General features: G+C 39.8%; 1 long non-coding RNA gene across 2 annotated transcripts in view; it reads right to left on the reverse strand.

The window, feature by feature from the left end:
• Positions 1-2,742: 2,742 nt before the first annotated feature.
• Positions 2,743-16,062, reverse strand: part of LOC134929100 (uncharacterized) — a 75,660-nt gene continuing 62,340 nt past the window's right edge. For both annotated transcript variants that reach the window (XR_010178283.1, XR_010178284.1), the window contains exon 2: positions 2,743-3,129. This is a non-coding gene — a long non-coding RNA (uncharacterized LOC134929100). The remainder of the gene's footprint in view (positions 3,130-16,062) is intronic.

A 16,062-nucleotide genomic window follows, 5' to 3' on the forward strand; every position in this document is an offset into this window, starting at 1 on the left:
ATCTACATTCTATACCTGTGGTGCATTTTAGTTTTGCAGTTTGCTGACACAGTGACCACCAGTATACTATATATAGCAGTACGGTAGGCCACTGCTGTACCTACCTCTGTGTCGTCATTAAGTATACTATCCATCTACATTCTATACCTGTGGTGCATTTTAGTTTTGCAGTTTGCTGACACAGTGACCACCAGTTTACTATATATTAGTGATGAGCGGATTCGGTTTTACTCGGTTTTACTCGGTTTTACTCGGTTCTCAAAACGGCATCTTATTGGCTCACGGATGTCACGTGTTTTGGATAGCCAATAAGATGCCGTTTTGAGAACCGAGTAAAACCGAGTAAAACCGAGTAAAACCGAACCTCGCTCATCACTACTATATATAGCAGAAAGGTAGGCCACTGCTGTACCTACCTCTGTGTCGTCATTCATTAAGTATACTATCCATCTACATTCTATACCTGTGGTGCATTTTAGTTTTGCAGTTTGCTGACACAGTGACCACCAGTATACTATATATAGCAGTACGGTAGGCCACTGCTGTACCTACCTCTGTGTCGTCATTCATTAAGTATACTATCCATCTACATTCTATACCTGTGGTGCATTTTAGTTTTGCAGTTTGCTGACACAGTGACCACCAGTATACTATATATAGCAGTACGGTAGGCCACTGCTGTACCTACCTCTGTGTCGTCATTCATTAAGTATACTATCCATCTACATTCTAAACCTGTGGTGCATTTTAGTTTTGCAGTTTGTTGACACAGTAACCACCAGTATACTATATATAGCAGTACGGTAGGCCACTGCTGTACCTACTTCTGTGTCGTCATTCATTAAGTATACTATCCATCTACATTCTATACCTGTGGTGCATTTTAGTTTTGCAGTTTGCTGACACAGTGACCACCAGTATACTATATATAGCAGTACGGTAGGCCACTGCTGTACCTACCTCTGTGTCGTCATTCATTAAGTATACTATCCCTCTACATTCTATACCTGTGGTGCATTTTAGTTTTGCAGTTTGCTGACACAGTGACCACCAGTATACTATATATAGCAGTACGGTAGGCCACTGCTGTACCTACCTCTGTGTCGTCATTCATTAAGTATACTATCCATCTACATTCTATACCTGTGGTGCATTTTAGTTTTGCAGTTTGCTGACACAGTGACCACCAGTATACTATATATAGCAGTACGGTAGGCCACTGCTGTACCTACCTCTGTGTCGTCATTCATTAAGTATACTATCCATCTACAGTCTATACCTGTGGTGCGCCTCTTTTTTTCTTTGCATCATGTGCTGTTTGGGGACAATTTTTTTGAAGTGCCATCCTTTCTTGATTGACACTGCAGTGCCACTCATAGATGTGCCAGTTGTTTGTGTCGGCCACTTGTGTCGCTTAGCTTAGTCACACAGCGACCTTGGTGCGCCTCTTTTTTTCTTTGCATCATGTGCTGTTTCGGGACAATTTTTTTGAAGTGCCATCCTGTCTTGATTGACACTGCAGTGCCACTCATAGATGTGCCAGTTGTTTGTGTCGGCCACTTGTGTCGCTTAGCTTAGTCACACAGCGACCTTGGTGCGCCTCTTTTTTTCTTTGCATCATGTGCTGTTTCGGGAAAAAATTTTTGAAGTGCCATCCTGTCTTGATTGACACTGGAGTGCCACTCCTAGATGGGCCAGGTGTTTGTGTCGGCCACTTGTGTCGCTTAGCTTAGCCATCCAGCGACCTTGGTGCAAATTGTAGGACTAAAAATAATATTGTGAGGTGTGAGGTGTTCAGAATAGACTGGAAATGAGTGGAAATTATGGTAATTGAGGTTAATAATACTATGGGATCAAAATGACCCCCAAATTCTATGATTTTAGCTGTTTTTTAGTTTTTTTTTAAAAAAACACCCGAATCCAAAACACACCCGAATCCGACAAAAAAATTTCGGTGAGGTTTTGCCAAAACGCGTCCGAATCCAATACACGGCCGCAGAACCGAATCCAAAACCAAAACACAAAACCCGAAAAATGTCCGGTGCACATCACTAATATTTACCCGGGAGGTAGTTACGTGACCAACGTTCAGGAGACCGCCAATCACAATACTGATACCGGAATCCCGCCCCCTTACAGTCCAAACAGTCGGCATGCCAACTAACAGGGACTATTCCCACCCGTGGGGGTCCACGACACCCATAGAGTGGGAATATAACCTGTGGTGAGCGCTGCTCGTCACAAGCCAATAAATGAAAAGCTTTTTTTGCATGTTTTACTAACTGCTTTTGCCATTTTTTTCTTCTGTATTAACCCTATGTATACATTTGTTTATATGCCCCTGAGGAAAATCTGTAAGAGTAAAATAGCCATTGGGCTTGCTGCTCCTATGCACATGTATTAAATAAATGTGCGTTTTTTTCACCTTTATATTTTTTTTAAAGAGAGCTGATCCTTCCTTCGTGCTACAAGTGACAGATAAAGATATAATCTATTTACCATATTTAAAAATATAAAACTTTTCAGAAATTGTAATAATAATAATAATAATAATAATAATAATAACAATATGGTATAGTTCCCATCATTTTTGAACTGAACGTCATTCATGTGGCATGGCCCGCTTAGCCAGTGAAAATCACAGCTTACTTCCTATTCAGCAGAGAGACCTGTACTCTAGTTATTGGTGTCTCTTCTCATTAATCATCATAATCTATTGCAAGTAAAAATAGCAGGAGAATATTTCCAGTGGTCAATGTATTATAGGTATTGTAGTTCTTGTGAACAGTCTTCTTTTACAAAATGGACATCATTACTAATTGTATTCAAATTTGTCCATTCAAGGCTGACAGAATACCGTAACAGCCGTACATTACAGGTATGTTCCACCCCAGCCACTTGTCCACTGTGGAGGCGCTTGATATTTTGAAATTCAGCAGGTGCTCCTCCATTATTTTACGCACCCATCCCTTGATGCCACACTGTTCCCTGGTGCCAGTTGTCAATAATACATTTCTCCTCCATTTTGCCATTTCTTGTCTCTGCTGCTGTCCCTGCTGTTGCCCCTACAGCTGCACCACTTCTGCCATAATTTTCCCTTTTTAGACTCTAAGTTGGTCTTCCTCGCCACTGATATAGATGCATGAGAGAGAGAGAGAGAGAGAGAGGGAAAGGACAATGTTAAACATATTTACTAAAATGACTTTCTCTGCCTGGTCCTTATTTATACACGTGTAATTGTAGCATGACAGCATTGCACCTGCCCAGGGCCGGCTCTACCATTAGGCAGCTTTAGGCGGCTGCCTAGGGGCGCCAGCCACTGGAGGGCACCACTGAATTCATCTAGTGAAAAACTAAATGAAGCATGTTTCTGTATGCAGGCTAGTAATGAACTTACAGATGGGAGGGATGAAACACAATAAGGAGCATAGAAATATATGTATTTCTGTGTGTATATATGTATGTATACACATACAATTAAAGGGATGTAGGTGGCATCCCGGCGGATGGGATGTTGCATTCAGAAACCCGACAGCCAGCATCCTGAATGTTAGTATGACGGTTAGGGTCAGGCTGGGGGGAGGGAGGGCTAGGGTAAGGTTAATTAATTTCATTCAAATTTTGGAATTATGGTGGTCCGGATGCTGCGGGATATTCTGGCCAGTGCATCCTGTACCTAACACCAACTGAATATCCCCCCCCCCCCTCCCCAGATCCCACATACAGTATTATAGAGTAGATAAAGAATAGATTGCACTGAAGGACTTTTAAAGTGAAAGTACAGTATAATGTGAAAAAAGTCACAAAAACTTTAAAAGTCCTTGAGAGTTGTCCCATTTCTCTGTATATGTATAATGATGCAATTCACCCCAGCCCAACTAGTGGGCACCTGCATCTCCCGTCTGTGAAGTTGTGGTGGTGGTGGGGGATTTGCAAGTTAGGGGGCGCTAGGCTAAAGATTTGCCTAGGGTGCCGCAAGACCTTGCACCGGCCCTGCACCTGCCACCTCTACTTTCACTTGAGCTGCTGTTTTTAAATCTTCTGCTGCCTGACTGATGTGATGATGTACTCAGACTGATAATGGGGGATTTTGAAAAACAAAAACAAAACAGTTCAAGTGGAATAAGTGGGTCAGTGCAGGAGAACTACAGTGGTGTCAATACAATTAAAAAGTATAAAAATCAAAATATACACTTTATTCCATAGCCACACCTGCTCCTGCGCTATCAGCACCCCTTCAGTGGGAGCACACACATTCACATTATTTTATGAGCCCCCCCCATCATTGCATCACTCTTGTTGGATCCTTCATGCTCCAGTCTGCTACTTGAATACCATAGTTACAATGTGGCATGATTTTTTTCAAATTACACCATACTTGCCTGTAGTAAAATGTTTGCCAACTGAATAGGTCTCTGCAAAAATATGCATTGTGTGGATTTGGATCATTCATTGAGTCACCATCCCCCCCCCCCCCCCCCCTTGTTTTTCAAGTAAGTAATGCTAGTAGATATACATTACCCTTTGAAAATTGGGACTAATTCAGTCTTGATCGTAGCAGCTGGGTAAAACCATGTGCACTGCAGGTGTGGCAGATATAACATGTGCAGAGAGAGTTAGATTTGGAAGGGTTATTTTGTTTCTGTGCAGGGTAAATACTGACTGCTTTATTTTTACACTGCAATTTAGATTTCAGTTTGAATACACCCCACCCAAATCTTACTCTCTCTGCACGTTATATCTTCCCTCCTGCAGTGCACATAGGGGGTAATTCCAAGTTGATCGCAGCAGGAATTTTGTTAGCAGTTGGGCAAAACCATGTGCACTGCAGGGGAGGCAGATATAACGTGCAGAGAGAGTAAGATTTTGGTTGGTTATTTTGTTTCTGTGCAGGGTAAATACTGGCTGTTTTATTTTTTTACACTGCAAATTAGATTGCAGATTGAACACACCACACCCAAATCTAACTGTCTCTGCACATGTTAAATCTGCCTCCCCTGCAGTGCACATGGTTTTGCCCACCTGCTAAAAAAATTCCTGCTGCGATCAACTTGGAATTACACCCATGGTTTTGCCCATCTGCTAGCAAATTTGCTGCTGCAATCAGGTCTGAATTACCCCCATTTACCGGTCTTGTTACAATACCTGTAAGTGATTTCAGCAACTATGTAATATGAGGCCTACAGTAAATAAAAATCCCAAATTCATAGATTCTGCCAATCTGCATTGTGATATGACGTGAAGAATGTAAATAATTACATGCACATTTTGTACTAAAGGGGAAAATTCCACGTGTAGCATCATCGTGCAACTTCTTAATGCATCATAACATAGCTGCCCATCTAATAGTACTCCACTTACCATGGAGAAAAAGACACTCTTGCTTCATCTGTTATTGTTGCAAAGCAGGATGTGGCAAATGCAATTTTTACAATAAATTTCCCCTCCAAGGAGAGTGACCTCCTCGGGATAAACAGCATAGACAAATTCTGCAGTCTGATTTCATTGTGGACTCCCACCTCTTTTCTGTTCTGTTCAGCTGCACAAAACTTTACTGACAACCGGCCAAGTGACAGAGAGCTCACTTTCTGCTTCTTCACATGGGGAGGGGCAGATAAGGGCAACCTGAAGCGACGTAGCTGGCACTAGGGACACATCTGGCAGTAAGTGACCTCTTTCCTTAGTAACTCTTCTGGGCCTATGGCAGCACTAATATTCTATCCTCTGTCTTTTTTTATTTTGCCCTTTAATTTCCCCTTAGTTCATAGACCCCACTGCATTTTGTAGACATGCTTTTGAAATTACTTGTTGAAAAAGTGACACTAACATTTTGTTCTTACCCTGGTAATACAAATTACATGCAATATTTTATATCATGTCACAGATGTATGTAATTTTTTAACAATTTTGCAGTTTTCCAGCTGCAACCATGGTAACCAACTTATTATGGTCTGAAAAGAAAAAAAATTGGGGGGCCAAAATCTTGGTTGGGATTTAAAATTTAGAATATTTTCTTATGTGGAGTTATGTTTGGTGTGTCTCATGCAACCACTTGCATAAAAAGAGTTTCATGGGACAAGAATATGTAAGTAATATCCAGTGAAGGAGTAGGTATAATAATGAAGCTGGTCTCCATTTAGAAAGGGGCCACAAAGTATTTGTCTGCCAGTAAAGGGACTTTAGTTATAAAGTTAATTATGAAGTGCCAGTATGCAGTGGTAATCCATTCATTTTGTATTAAGTAACATATATTCATTATTACTACCAGTTATTTATATAGCGCACACATATTCCGCAGCGCTTTACAGAAAGAATATTTGGCCATTCACATCATTCCCTGTCCCAATGGAGCTTACAATCTATATTCCCTATCACATGTACACGCACACACATTCACACTAGGGTTAATTTTTGCTGGGATCCAATTAACCTACCAGGGCGGAAACCGGAGTACCCGGAGGAAACCCACGCAAGTACGGGGTGAATATACAAACACAGCTAGAGTCATGGTGGTAATCGAACCCATGACCTCAGTGCTGTGAAGCAGTAATGCTAACCATTACACTATCCATACTGCCTATATATATATATATATATATATATATATATATATATATATTAGCTTTAAGTTATTACATTGCACTTTACAACTGAGAAAAAAAGAGGGTTGGATGACAAAAAGGTAAGAGGGTCCTACTCACGATCTTACAATCTATAGGGAGTAGGAATTTGATACAGAAAAAAATTTCAGCACATTTTGCATATTGATCCATCCACATTGAAGGGGATGCAGTCACCATGTTGACATTCAAAATGTCTGCAATAATGTCGACACCAGACTATTGAGTTATTTCTCACAGGATTCTATACCGTCTCCAATGCGTTTTGCAGTACACATGCTACCAGTTGGGGAAATAATCAGATTGCATGGGCTGGTCCTACCACTGCTACGCAGCTAATACATAACTGTTCCTATCCTTTGCTCCAGGTATGGAGAATCCAATAACAACCCTAAATGGCTGTATAGCTGAGCTCCATGAGTAGATGAGTACAGGGCCGTACAGATGGGGAGATGGGGAGGGAGATGTGTGCTTAGCAACTGCTCAGCACACATCTCTCCCCCCTGCTCAGCACAGCGTGATGTGCGCTTAACAAAGGGGGGTGGACACAGGGGGGCGCTCATTTCACCCAGCGGTGAAATGAGCAATCTGCTAGATTGTGCCTGCATGTAGGTCAATCTAGCACCGGGGCTAGCGACACGCGGGACCGTGCATCACTGTCGCCGACGCCCCTGCATATGGAGTGAAGTGTTCTTAATTTCTAAGCAATCTGGTCAGATTGCTTAGACTTTAAGCACAGATCTCTCCATGTGTACCCCCTTTACCAGTTGACTGCAACTGAACTCTAATACAAAAGAGGTTCTTATGATAAGTCACAGGGACAAGACTGCAGCATAGCCAACCAACAGGACATTTGCAGAACACTGAACATGTAATAAATCTTGGTGTTGTTCGGGATTGTGGCTTGACACTTAAACATCAGGTATCAGCCACAATCAAATCCTCATTCTGAGGAACATAGCCAGAATCAAACACTTCATTCTCTGAGAATATCTACCTAAAGTCATACATGCATTCATATCATCACAACTAGACTACTGCAATGCCCTCTACCTTGGTCTCCCAGCAAAATACTTGCACCACTTGCAGATGGTACAAAATGCAGCTGCCAGACATATTAACCATCCAGCCCTGTTCCAGCCACATAACACTCATTCTCTACTCCCTTTACTGGCTACCTGTAGGATTGCAAATCGTTTTAAAAATTGTCTTACTGACTTTCAAATTCCTACATGACAAGGGCTTTAGGTACATGAAGCAGCTTCTGATTCCTTACTGCCCCACTCGATTACTGTGATCTGTAGATGAAGGACTATTAACAGTACCTAGAATCTACCTGAATTCATCAGAGGTTCGAGCTTTCAGCTTTGTGGCACAGACTGTATGGAACTCTATTACCTGCACAGTTCAAGAAGCCTCCAAAAATTGACTCAAGACTTACCTATTTACTCAAGCATTCCATTAATATCTACTGTTACGCTTGTTTTGTATTTTTTGTGCTGTAAAGCACTTGCAGTCCTATTAGGAGAAAAGTGCTTAATAATAATAATAATAATAATAATAATAATAATAATTATTATTATTATTATTATTATTATGTTGGAATTGTTGATATGTTGAAATGTCCAAAATATCAACATGTGAAATTATGACTTTTTGTAGAATGCCTACATAATAAGATGTGGGGAGAAGGTTAGGATGTAAGGGAGGGGTTAGGGTTTAGGTTCAGGAATAGGGTTAGAGTTAGGGATAGGGTTTATCGTACTGGAACTCTGCATCAACTGACTACAGCAGACCTAGAAGATACAGCTGTACTGCCACATCTGAACGGAGGTAATGGTTAGCTGCACTGCCAGGACACACTGTTGTGTTGACATAAGTGAGAACCTGTGGAATGTCAACATGCTAAGCATGTCGACATATTAAAATGATGAATGTCGACATGAGGATTGTTGACAACACATACTGAAGAACTTGATTGCAGAGCTTCCTGGTGGGCTGTATGAATACTGCCAGACTTGTTCCAATGGGATTTACCTTGCAGGAAAACCCATTTTACCGATGTAGTTAAATATGCTGAACAGAAAAATAAAAAAGGTAAAGGCAACAGCACCAAAGTGAAATTGTGTTCCCATGATTGTATGAATATGCTAAGTAAACAAATAGAAACACTCAGGCTCGGACTGGCCCATAGGGGTACAGGGGAAACCACCGGTGGGCCCCACTGCCTGGGGTCCCACCCTCTCAATTATATATTATGAATATGTTACATTATACTGCACAGGACTATGGTGTATTTTCTACAATGTATTGCTGTTATTAATTGGTACATTATCATGCACGCACTAGCAGTATTTACTATATATATTATTTATCAAGGGGCCCAGACCATGCACTAATGGTTAGCTAAGCTTCTAAGTATGGGACCCTACCACTGCATTTCCCCGGTGGGCCCTTCTTGCCCCAGTCCGACACTGGAAACACTTCTGCAAATAGTAACGCCCTGTGCAGTGGCGTAACTTTGTCCCAGTTTCAAGATAAATATTGCTAACCCCCCTATATATATATAAATGTATGTATGCATATCTTAAATCTCAGGTATGCATATCTTAAATCACACATTTCTTAGCATTCATACCCAGGATTAGAACCCATGACCTGTTACACTGAAGGCAATCAGCTTACTGATAGAGCTATTTGTTACTGCAATGCAAGATTGCAGATTGTCAGTTCAAAACCATTGCAACTAGGCAGATCTATGTAGTGTACAGCCGCACACTACATAGATCTGCACAGTCTCTCACAATGCTGATTATTTCTCTGACAATTATTTTACAAGTGTCATACCCATCAGTAAGGTGCATGTTTCTAGTGTAATAGGTAATGGATTCTAATCCTGGGTATGAAACTTGTAAAATGCGGATCTATATTAAAGAGTAAGAGATAGCAATGGCTGTCAATTAAATTAAGTCAATTAAATTAAATCAATTAAATAAATGGTGTCACTTAACACACGGAACAGGAGGAGAGGTGCCCCCCTACAGAGCAAGAGCCCGGTTTCCGTTACTTCCCACAGTTATGCCTCTGGTCCTGTGCAATAGTATGTTGTGCACATTAGTAAATTACCTTTACTTTAGCACACAGGTTCTCAAACTCGATTTGAGGACCCAACACAGTTGATATTTTCCAGGTCCCCTGTGGATTTTTAAAATGTGACAGTTGGTGATACACAGTGCACCTTCCGGGTGACTTGGAAAACATGAACTGTGTGGGGTGCTGATGGCCATGTTTGAGAACCACTGCTCTAGCACAATGAGATATATTTGTCTTACACCCTTTCCCTTTTCACACTACCTGTTTGCTCATTTACTTTTATTTTAGATAGCAAAGCAAATGAATATCCAAGAATATATTACATCAGAATGTTACTGCAAAAAAAAACTACTTGAAAGAAGTCAGTTTTATGCTGAGCTAATAGCTAGAGGTCTTTTAGCATGCAATAATTACTTGGAGGACCACAACCTCTCATGTACAAAAGGAGTAAAAACGCTGCTATTTACATAGCCCTCTAGTGTACAGAAAATAATCATTTCCACCAGGGGGCTCACTTGGTCATATGACCCAGCCTTCTCTGCCTTGGCTAGGATATAATGAGCAATATAGATTGCACTCACTTAGGTACTTTACATGTACAGTATTCTACTCAGGAAGTTTCTACTAAAGTCTGTGGAATGTTTCAATTAGAACGCTAGCTGCATTTTTATATTTATACTTCTGCTTTGTGCTGCTATTGCCTCTCCTTTACATGTAAAAAATTTTATTTCCCTCATTATCATCTGAAAAATAAAATAGTGAATTCCTGATAAATTGTCTCTTGTATTTTTTATAGTTAAGAAAAGCACGTCACAATGACTTGCTCAGAGTAAACAATTGTGGAAGTAATGAATTGCATTCTTCATTTGTACAGCTGCTTACATTTGGACTTTTCATTTAATAATTATTTCACTTAGTACATTATTAATAATTTTGTTTATCTAAGCAATGTTACACAGATTTTTTTTTTGCATAGTATATTACTCAGACAGCTAAGAAACCAATGGGTAAGTCTCCCTCAAGGGTCATTATAATTAAGTAAAATGTCCTTTAATATTGGATATACAAATGACATTAAAACATAGCAAAGTGCAAAGCACACTGAAAATTACATGTTACTTGCCACTAATAGTAATGAATAAAAGTTAAGGTACATAATGTACCTGCCTGAAGCACAGGACGTTGTTTATTGTGAAGGTTAAGTACTAGCGGAATATAGTACATTAATGTTATCTCATTTGTTATAAAGTATGGCAGCCTCCTAAGTATCTGCTAGCAGCTAGAATCTTGTGTCAATTACTGAACAGCTTGCATTGTACTCTATTACATTAGAGTACAGCTGTGCAAGAGTCAGCATTGAAAGGGCTGCATTTCAAACAGACCAAATCACTTAACCCTGCAATGTCAACAAACTTGAGTTGAACTGCCAATTATTAGTAGACTTGTGGGATATTTGAATTGTACCAAAATGATCCCTCCCCTTTAACATCAGAAGATTTTTCAGAGAAATCTCACTTTTATTTGCTATGGCATTTGGAAGTCTATTTGAACTGTTACGTTTATCTAGATACTATGAATAGTTCAAAATAAGATATGGCTAAAGATGACAATATCCAGATAATGATTATGAAGACATGCAGTGTCAAATCTAAAGATATTGTATCTCTGGGTCTGCAAAAGTAATGGATGTTTGATTTGACTTGTATGGTAGCAAGGGAGTAAAGCACCAGTAATCTTATTCTTTTCACTGTGTAAGAATAAGCTCTGTTAAGAGGAAGAAATATTTCTCTCCATCTGTGTGATAATAGCTAAAGCTGCTCATGTGGCTTCTGTTGCTCTGCATCCTCCATATCTGTAGCATAGAGATGGACAGGAACTATTAAGTACAACAATGAAGTTTAGCTTGTCACTGCCATAACTATAGAAGAGATACAGCATTATGGTTCTATGTTGTCTTTTTGAAATGGAATGGGATTTCTTATTCAGGGGTTCAGGATATAGTAGTAAAACAGTTACAATGTCATGATGTCTACATGGATGTTATGTCAATGTCGATTTGTAGGTTTATTTACCTTCTATCCCTAACCCTAAGTCTTCTGGAAATATCGACATTCTGGCAATAATGAATCTGACTGAGGGGTATCAAATTTTGCACAATAAACCAGAGAAGGAGCAGCCCCACACCCACAATGAGAATTAACACAATCTCAATGCAAGCAAAATACAGCACAAAAAGCATAGTTGGTGCGGAGGGCACTAAAATCCCAGGAAGATAATTTGTTGTATAAAATTACTGTGTTCTAAACTTATGATCTGATTAAACAGTATATAATGAACAAGTAGAACAGGAATCAAAAGTCACAGTTTTTATTACAATCAGGGCAAATAATGAACATATGAAAACATGTATAGATCAAGAACAAGCCAATGAAAATGAGCTCGTGAAGTACCAAGAAAGTCCCTTAGTCTCTTACCCTTCAATGGTGATGCAGTAGACTAGTGCTATCAAAGCAGAAAGATTCTGGGCACAGCGGCTCGGCACCACTGCAGTAGGCATGAATGGCCGGGTCTAGGCAGAAAATACTGGTTTCATGCCTTCATCCTGTTTTTATATGTTCATTATTGGTGAATACATGGCATGAAAACCATTGCATGAGAGGGGAGCAAGCAGAAAAGGAATTTGGGACTTCAAAGGTCTCAATCTCGAAATTAAACTAAACCTTGGAGACAACTGCAGGAATGAAGGCTGACTTCCAGTTTTGAGTAATTGCCGCTCTTGTAGCCCAGGACACCAGTCAGACCTGGAAATTGCAGGGAAAAGAAAAGCAGGAGAACCATCCCTGGATCTGAATCCACCATCACACAAATCACAGAAGAAATTAGTTTAAAGACTTCTAGCCACAATATGGAAATACTCAAAAAAACTCGAAAAACTGGACCAATTTTTTTTCGTAGACACACTGAATTTGGAGTAGTGAGGCCACATTATATGTCGTTTATACATACATTCTATGCAGTAATTTCAATTTTATTTTTCTCATAGACAAAAACAATTGTGTGTAGCCCTCAGCTGCATCAAATAAATGCAGGCTGGCCAACCAGGGAAAGAGTCCACCAGTCTCTTAATACAGACAATAGTAACAAAATGCAGGCAAGACTCTGATGCTACAAATGTCCAACAATCCAAAGAGGTACAAATCTTTGATATCATGTTCCTAAGTATAAAACATAAACAAATCATGGCATAGTATCTTCTGATTTTATTATATGCTTGCTTATGTAGTAATCAAACAGCCAATCAGGAGCAGTCTCTCACCTCTGAAGGATGAGAGATTGCTTAAGGTTGGCATGCCATTCACTACACATTGGGGGTCATTCCGACCCTATCGTTCGCTGCAGTTTATCGCAGCGCAGCGATCGGGTCAGAACTGCGCATGCGCTGGCGCATGCCGGATGGCCGAAGGCCATCATTTTCTAGCGAGCACCTCTGCCTGATTGACAGGCAGAGGTGTACGCTGGGTGGGAGGGGGTGGTACGGTGGCGTTTGGCCGCAGTTATGGGGGTGCAGTCCGGCCAACGCAGGTGTGGCCGGACCGTGTGAGGGGCAGGCTGCAGCCACTGCATGATGTCACACGCAGCCGCTGTGACCAGAGGCAGCGACGATTAACTCCCGGCCAGCTGCAGGAGCTGCGCTGACCGGGATTTACTCCATAAGTACAAAAGCATCGCCACTGTGCAATGCTTTTGTACTTGTGCGGGGTGGGGGGGGGGCAGACTGACATGCGGGGCGGACTAGCCCTGTGCTGGGTGTCCCCCGCATGTCAGGGAAGATGATTGTAGCTGTGCTAAATTTAGCACAGCTACTATCAACTCGGAATGACCCCCATTGTCATTAACTAATTTTACTTTGCAGAGGTCTGTTGGGTAGTATATCAAAGATCATTGTGTTGTTGTTTTTTCTAACCAATGATTTACATTGGCTCATGACATGAAGAAGAGAACACTACCAGAAACATTTAAGGGCAGTCAGGGCAGCAATTATTAAAAAATAATAGGGTCAACAGTATTAATAATTTAGGCAAAGGAGGATTATTATTATTTATTTAAAAAGTATGTGGGGTTTGAGGTGCACAAAATGAGAGATTATAAAATGTATTCATATTAAATTAAGGGGCACAATATTTAATAATATTAAATTAGGAGCCACAATATTTAATAATATTAAATTAGGAGGCACTGTCTTTAATAATACTAACTTAGAGGGCACAATATTTATTTACAATGATACATGAGGGTGTGTTTTATAATAATAATAATAATAATAATAATAATAATAACAACAATAATAATAGTAATATTAAGGGGCAATAGACAGAAATGTAATAATAATTTATTAGAAAGCCAGAATATTAATAATCAAATATTAGGGGACACTACATTTGCTAATAATACTGTATATAATTAGCACAGTATTTATTAATTATATCTAGGGACACTATATTGTAATACTTTATTGGAGAAAAGCAGTGATAGGATTGTTTTCTTTTATTTTTTTATTTTTTTTACTCACAGGTTAGATTTCAAACTGAATGCAATTAGAGCTCTCTTGCCAGTCCCAACCACCTTTTTTCTGTGTATTTTGTCCAACTGTTGATTGACAAATTTTATGTTTCGTGTTTAGAGTAAGTAAATTGGGATTGCGTTTTCTCTGTGGTTTTCCAGAGGTTTTGCTTTAAGTGTTTTCAAACTACCAGAAAATATGCTTAAAAAATAAATAAAAATAAACAGTTTTACAAAATTGCTGGTTACTAAGTTTCCCCCACTGAGTTTAATGCTTTGCAGTCAATTTTATTTTGAAATTACAATGACAGAAATAGGCTGGATGCATGCCCTACAGACAAAGCTACTGCAAGATTTCCACTCATGAAAAACAAGGAAAGCTAGGTGTTGGGTGGGTTCTACTCAGTGACGTGCGGTGGGGTGAGGCAGGTGAGGCAGAGCCTTTCCTGTCATACTAATGTTTGTGCCAGAGTTTTGACTGTATAAAGTAAATGAAAAATACAAATAATCTGTTTGAAATATCTTCTTTGTATTATTCTAATCATTTTTATAGCCAAAACTCTGGAGTATAAAGTCTATGGCAGGTGAGGCAGTGTCTCACCTTTCTATTTTTCATTGCATATCCCTAATCAAAACTCACCAAATATCCAGGAGTTTATACTGCTGCACCTGTGTATAATGCACACATGTTCCCTTTGGCTCATACTGTATATTGCGTGTAAATCTGGTTCTGGTGCTAGCCAGTGCCTCCTGAGCCATTTACCTCACCACATGTCCCTGGTCTTAATCCCAGTCATACAGTTCCAAAGTACTTACGTAAAAAATGAGCCTGTACAAAAAATGACTAGGATTTAGCACAATTATGAATAATACACATAGTAAAGTATTATTATTTTTACAACAGCCCATCTTTATGTTTTAAATACAAATTGTGCTTCCCTATTTATTTTTCTATAAATAAATGACTTAGCAATTTGGCATCATTCATGCTCATGTTGTGCTGCCTACCATATTCTATGAATATAATTGAATAAACTGACAATTGGAATCAATGATCCAGTACAAAACACATACAGTCTATATAGTATATACAGCGTATCTGGAAAGTATTCACAGCACTTTACTTTTTCCACATTTTGTTATGTTACAGCCTTATTCCAAAATTGAATACATTCATTTTATCTCTCAAAATTCGAAACACATAATGACAATGTGAAAAAAGTTTTTTTATCGAGATTTTTGCAAATTTTTGAAAAATAAAAAATGAAGAAATCACATGAACATAAGTATTCACAGCCTTTGCCATGAAGTTCAAAATTTAGCTCAGGTGCATCCTGTTTCCACTGATAATCCTTGAGGTGTTCCTACAGCTTAACTGGAGTCCACCTGTGGTAAATTCAGTTGATTGGACATGATTTGGAAATGCACACACCTGTCTATATAAGGTCCCACACTTGACAGTGCATGTCTGAGTACAAACCAATGAAGTCAGAGGAATTGTCTGTAGACCTCTGAGACAGGATTGTCTCGAGGCACAAATCTGGGGAAGGGTACAGAAAAAATAAGATTTTACTCACCGGTAAATCTATTTCTCGTAGTCCGTAGTGGATGCTGGGGACTCCGTAAGGACCATGGGGAATAGACGGGCTCCGCAGGAGACTGGGCACTCTAAGAAAGAATTAGTACTACTGGTGTGCACTGGCTCCTCCCTCTATGCCCCTCCTCCAGACCTCAGTTAAGGAAACTGTGCCCGGAAGAGCTGACATTACAAGGAAAGGATTTTGGAATC

This window comes from Pseudophryne corroboree, chromosome 5 (genome assembly GCF_028390025.1).
Source record: "Pseudophryne corroboree isolate aPseCor3 chromosome 5, aPseCor3.hap2, whole genome shotgun sequence".
NCBI classification, from domain to species: domain Eukaryota; kingdom Metazoa; phylum Chordata; class Amphibia; order Anura; family Myobatrachidae; genus Pseudophryne; species Pseudophryne corroboree.